Consider the following 6,803-nt stretch of genomic DNA (forward strand, 5'->3'; position numbering starts at 1 on the left):
CCACTGGCATCTTTCACATGAACACCTTGAAAGGGCCAAGATGTCTCCTTCTGTTGATCACACCATTTCTTCCCAGGTTACTACCCTACACCAATGTTTTTCAACCTTTCTTATCTCATGGCATACTTGAACCTATAGTTAAACTTTCATAGGACACTTATGTTAATCAGAAAGAGAGAGAGAGTTAAAAAAAGATTATACTTTGATCTTCTTTTTAAAACTAATTAATTATCTTTACAAATTTTTGCAACACACCTCAGATCCTCTCACAGCACACGAGTGAAAATCACTACCCTACACTATCAGAAGCTCTTTTCTATTAACATACTATGAAATGCTCCCTGAAAGTATAGTAGTCCCCCATTATCTATAATTTCTCTTTCCATGGTTTCAGTTATCTGAGGTCAACTGTAGTACTAAAATAGGCAAACACAGTACAGTAAGATATTTAGAAAGAGAAAGCCTGCATTTACCTAACTTTTACTCTAGTATATTGGGTTTTTGTTTTTTTTGTTTTTTATTTTGAGACAGAGCCTCAAGCTGTCCCCCCAGGTAGAGTGCTGTGGCATCACAGCTCACAGCAACCTCTAACTTCTGGGCTCAAGCGAGTCTCCTGCCTCCGCCTCCCAAGTAGCTGGGATCACAGGAGCCCGCCACGCCTGGCTATTTTTTGGTTTCAGCCATCATTGTTGTTTGGCAGGCCCAGGCTGGATTCGAACCCGCCACCTTAGGTGTATGTGGCTGGTGCCTTAGCCACTTGAGCCACTGGCACCGAGCCTACTCTAGTATATTGTTATAATTGTCTTATTTTATTATTATTGTTAGCCTTTTATAATAGTTGTGGATATATAGGAAAAATCATGTTATATATATGGTTCAATTCTATCTTTGGTTTCAGTCATCTGAATGTATGACTTGACTCTATACATCTTGGAATGTATCCCCTATGGCTAAGGGGGGTACTACCATTTAGTATTTAACTACAGCTCTTTAGGGAGAAATTCAATGAATACCTTCTCCTGAGGGTCATAAAACTGCTCTAGACCAGCCTCCTCCAGTCAGCTAACATTTTCTTTGACTCTTTGTGAGATAGGTTAAGAATTTTTCTACTAAATTTCTACCTTTTTTTGGTGGTTGTTCATTTTGTCAAACTTGGTCTCAGCTGCTTAAAAGTAAAAACACTTTAATTAATAGAGGCCTTCACAAAGTAAAGCAGTCGATAGAGGCTGGACTGGCTTGTGTGAAGGGAACTTTGGTTCCAGGCTTCTCTCTGTCCAACTCATTTGGTGTGACTGTGAATAAGTCACAGGAATTCTCTAAATCTTTGTTTCCTATACCATAATAAAAGAAGGTGGACCAGAAAAGCTTTATGGTGAGGCAGTTTTAGCAAGTGGCTCCAAAATTCTTTGATATCCTGCCATTGAGAGCTGGGGCTATGCTTCCTCTTCTTGGATCTGGGTAGGCTTGTGACTGCTTTGATCAATAGGGGATGGCAGAAATGGTGCTATGTGACTTCTGAGCTTAAGTCCTGTAAGGCAATGCAGCTTCTGCCTTGTTTTCTGGGCCTCTTGTGCTGGAACTCTATGCCACTATGTGTAAGGTGACCAGATTTTAACATTGGTAAAGTAGGACACCACTGACAGCCGGGGGGGGGGGCTGACAACAATGCAAACTTTGATAAGCAGTTCTCGATAATCAGTTCTCAACAATTATTTGTTAATATTAAAGTTTAACATTATAAAAATTAACAAAAATAATATAAAACTCATATCCTGGCAAAATAGCCACATGGCAGCCGAAAACCATATATTCCCTTACTGTTCTCCCGCCTGTTTGTTCATTCTTTCCAAAAATCGGGACTTTTTTAAAATGCTGCAGGACACGGGACAAATTGTTAAAAATCGGGACTGTTCCAGCAAAAGCAGGACGTCTGGTCACCCTAACTATGTGAGAAATTTGGCTACACTATGGTGACCTTAATATGATGAAGCCCAAGCTATATCCAAGGACCACATGTAGCTGTTACAATTGGGTCTCAGCTGAGCTCCTTGCCAATGGCTCCCTTGGATGTCTGTCCCAGCCTAACCTTCAGATGAGTGCAACTCCAGCTAACATCTGCCTAAAACCACGTGACAGACTGCAAAGTGAGAAGTGTCCAGACAAGCCTTTCCAAAATTCTTGACCTGAATGCTCCTTCTATATTCCTGTGAACCTAACAAAGTTGTTGTATTATGCCAATAAATTTGGAGATTGTTTCCTACACAGTCAGAATAATGGAAACTGATCTTAACACTCCTTCACACCCTCCCTCCATTCTCCTGGTTGTCCTTTCAGCCAGCATTTTTTTTTTTTTTTGAGACAGAGTCTGTCTCTGTTGCCCTGGACTAGAGTGTAGTGACTTCATCATAGCTCCCTGCAATCTCAAACTCCTGATCTCAAGCAATCCCCTCACCTGGGCCTCTCAGAGTGCTAGGATTACAGGTATGAACCACCACACTTGTCCCTCAGCCAGCATTTTTAAAGATCTGACTCCATATGGCAGGCATCCTCAAACTGCCGCCTGCCGAGGACATTTATCCGGCCCACTGGGTGTTTTCGCCACCGCTGCCTGTCCTGCTTAGCAGCTGACTCGTCCCAGGGCCCAAAGTCCAGCCCTCCAACGGTCTGTGGGACAGTGAACTGGCCCCCTGTTTCAAAAGTTTGAGGAGCCCTGGTAGAGGTATATATAGTCGAATAGGGCCCTTGATAGTTAGATTTAGCAGGGTCTGTGACGTCTGTCTGGGACATGTCTAGAACAACATGTTACATTAAGCGTGTCTGGGACATCTGCCTGGGTTGCAAATGAATGGCTACAGTCCCTTTTAGTCCCAGGCCTAGGAAACGGGGACCCCCTGTCCACCCTCCAGCCTGCTAGTTCTGCTTCCTGCGGCCACCACACCAACATTGCCAAGACGGAGGCAGCTGGTTTGTGCCCCCCAGCTCCATGAGCTGGCTGGGATGCCACTTGTCCTGTATCATTACTAAACTTGGTTGAGGAAACATTGAAGGGATAATTCTATGGCTCAACCTCCACAGCACGTGTCCTTCTGTGGCATTTCCCGCCTGAAGAGCTGGTGGCCAGGGGAAGAAGCCGAGTCCAGGCTGTGCACAACCTGAGTGCTCCCTTTTTCATCTGAGTATCTTGGAGCAACTTGTTCAACTTCCCAAGCTCAGTTCTCAGGGATGAAGTCTGGGAACCAGGGCTGGTCACCAGTGCTGAGTGGGGGGAGCATGCATACTGAGCACCGCCTCCTTCCTGAAATCCCACTCAATTCCTCCACCTCCCCCCCATATGTATATGCCTAGGCCCCCACACTCCTGGTGGCACTAGATCTTTTGAGTGTAACATAAATGACATTTTTTTTCATTATGATACCTTAAATTAATGTCAATGTAAAAATAGTGATTTTATAGCTATCATGGCTCAAGTGAAGCAAGGGTAGACGGAATTGATTTACAGTTTTAAAATGACTCAACCTAAGCACTTTGTTTATGGCTGGCTGATGAGAGCGTGGTGGAGGGCATGGCCTGGGAATGGCCTTCACGATGTCACTGAGCCTGGCTGCCAGCATCAGGCCCTGATTCCCCCTAGAGCAGTGATTTTCAACTGGTGTGCCTCAAAAATTGTTAAAGATCATGAATTAAATTTTTTTTGGAAAGAAGTTCCAAGCACAGTCAATGGCATTGAAGTTGCTTTACGTGGGCTAAGTCAGGGAGTGGGTATTTAAGGAGTTTGGTCATCTGAAAAGGTCAGAAGGTTGGCAGCTGCTTCATTTCACTAGGCAAGGTAGGGAGACTCTAAGCCCTCCTCCCAAGGCAGGGGCTGAAGCTAAGGTCAGGAATGATGTCACATAGGCATTGCTGAGGTCACAGAAGGTTGCCTAGCCTCCCCTCTGACTCCTTCAGTGCCACCCAGTCTCCCCAGCCAGCTGCCTCCTGCACATATCTGCACACACACGAAGGCGAGAAAGGGTCAGAGACCATCCGGCCACTGTTAGGTACACAAAAGTGGTGGGGGAATGGGGGATGAGTCAGGACCTGGGATCCACCTGGCATTCCCAGTGCTGGGAAGGGGAGGCTCATGTGGTGGCTGTGGCAGGCGGCATGGGGGTGAGGGGTACAGGGGAGGGGGCAGCAGGGACAAGGGGTTTTGTTTCCTTTGCCCACTGATTTACTCTCAACCTTCATCCTCATTCTTTGTCCATCCCCTCTCCCCTCCCTCCTGACACCCCCCCCAGTGCCCATCCCCAACCTCTAGCTGACCATGGCATCTGAAGCAGAGAAAACATTCCAGTGGTTCGCTGTCCTCGGAGACTCCTCAAGCAGTGGTGCTGAAATAAACAACAAGAACTTCTCCAAGCTGTGCCAGGACTGTGGCATCATGGATGGCAAGACGGTCACCTCCAAAGATCTGGACACTGTGTTCAACAAAGTCAAGGCCAAGGATGCCGGAACCATCACCTTTCAGCAGTTCACAGAAGCAATGAAGGAACTGGGCCAGAAGCGCTTCAAGGAAAAGAGCCCAGACCAAGGCCTGGAGGACATTTTTAAACTCATGGAGGGCAAGAATCCAGCCACCACTGGTGGTCACTGAATGAGGTCCTCTCACAGCAGCCTGGTCAGAATAAGTCCACTGGAGAAAGAGAAATCCACCGTCCCTCTGTGCCCTGGACTCCCTCCCCTTGGGTGTGGATGGCTCTGGCTAGAGCGCCTGCCCACAGCTGGCTCTGAGCCCTAAGAGAAGTGGCCCCACGCCCGAGGAAGACCAAGAGCTGCAAGAACATGTTCCATGGATCTCCGGGCCATCTTAGGGGAGGAGGAGGAACCGGGCTGAAATCCATTCTTTGGCTTCTACCAAGCCACAACGGCAGGTGCCGTGGACCGTCTCACCCACACTAGCAAATACACTGGTAGCCATGAGGACCACTTGGACAACAGTGGCATGGGCATCGTGGGATGGGAAGAGACCAGTGATAACTCAGGCTATGGGAGGGGCCACAAGGGTGCTGGTACCTACGACAAGAAGGGCCTGGAAGCCCCCCTCACCCTGCATCTTTAACACCAGGCAGCTAGGGAAACAATAAATATCTGTGTGTGCAGACAAAAAAAAAAAAAAAAAGAGTGAAAGTGTTCCTGAAAGATGAAAGGGGTTGGGGAGATCTAAGAGTGAAAGGCTGAGGTGGAGGTCATATAGAAATGTCAGGTTCAAAGACCCAGGGTCAGAGTCGGGGTTGCAGGGGGAGAAGATCTCAAGTAGAGTAGAGAAAGTCTAGGAAAGACCAGAATGGGAGCAGATGAGGAGGAGGGCCAGGGAAATTCCTGAAGTGGCTTAGAGCCATCCCTGATTCCTTGTATTGGCCCATGGGTAGAGAGGAGTGACGGGTTTGGGGTCTCCGTTTCTGGGGGGAGGCGGTTTCCCGCAGACCTGAAGTCTCTGCTGGTGTATTTGCTTTGGGCGGATTCCTTGGTATTGCGTTGGTCCACAGTAGCCATTCTATCAACGTGTTCTGAATACATTAGTCCATATACAAAATAACAAACAAACACAAAAACTAAACAGGAAGAATGGGATCCTGTGTTTTCCATGATGGATGGAACCCGAGGCATTCTCCTAAGGGAGACCACGCAGACACACAGAGACAGATAGGGCACATCCTCACCTACCAGTGGGAGTGAAATCATGTGCCCCCGGGGACACAGTGTGGGGAGTGATAGACGCTGAAGGTGGGGGAGGCTGGGAGGGAGAAAGGGGGTGTGTGTGTGGTGAAGGTTGAGAAATTGCCCGATGGGTCAGGGTTATGTCGTTCTGGTCACAAAGACCCTGAAAGCCCTGAGCTCAGTCCTCAGCATGCAACACACCCAGGGAGCCAAACACGTACACCTGGACCCCAGAGATGTTTACCCCAACAGCTTGTTGCTCAAACACGCTGATTATCACCTGAGCCTTAAGTGACTCTTTCACCATCTCAGGGCTGGTGCAGGTCTGGCCGCCAGTCTGAGGAGGTCAGGCTCATCAGGGTGCTGGATGCTGAAGGCTGGGGGTGGCTGCAGCACTGGCAGGGGAGGCGCCATCCTGGGCCCATGGCCAGGCTTCAGGGTCCGGGAAGGCCTCTGAGGAGGGAGAGGTGCCCTGTGTTTACCGGGTACGCTACCCCTTCTCCCAAGGCTGGTGGCTGTCACTGATCAGCTCCCACCGAGAGCTACTCAGTGCCGTCTCCTGCCAACATCCACAGCCTGCACGAATGCTGAGAAATCCAGGCAGAACCGCCAACGAACACTTCCCTTGCCACATCAGGCCTGAGGTGCTGGGCACTGGCCCACCGATGCTGGCCTTGGGGACGCATGGACCAGCCCTCCCTCGGTGGTTACCTGGGGCCTGGAGTGGGCAGATTGACTACAAAAAGGCATGAGAGAGGCTATCTGGCATGGGGGCCTTAAAGATGAACCATTCACTGTCCATGGTCTTGCAGAGCTTCTAGAACATTTGGGAAGAGGAGGACCAGCATGAGTAAAACCAGATCAAACCACAGGGTATATTACAAAAGAGTGGCAAGAAGGCATGGGCAGCAAGCTTTGGAAACTCTGCATTAGAAATGGTTAAATCAGCTTGGTGCCTGTGGCTCAAGTGGCTAGGGCGCCAGCCACATACACCTAAGGTGGCGGGTTCAAATCCAGCCTGGGCCCGCCAAACAACAATGACCGCTCTAACCAAAAAATAGCCAGGTGTTGCGGCGGGCGCCTATGGTCCCAGCTACTTGGGAGGC

The 6,803-nt window shown here is 48.7% G+C and overlaps 1 pseudogene; it reads left to right on the forward strand.

The window, feature by feature from the left end:
* Positions 1 to 4,303: 4,303 nt before the first annotated feature.
* Positions 4,304 to 5,098, forward strand: LOC100962735 (annotated as a pseudogene).
* Positions 5,099 to 6,803: the final 1,705 nt, after the last annotated feature.

Source organism: Otolemur garnettii, unplaced genomic scaffold (assembly GCF_000181295.1).
Source record: "Otolemur garnettii isolate 467f Iridium unplaced genomic scaffold, OtoGar3 scaffold00192, whole genome shotgun sequence".
NCBI classification, from domain to species: domain Eukaryota; kingdom Metazoa; phylum Chordata; class Mammalia; order Primates; family Galagidae; genus Otolemur; species Otolemur garnettii.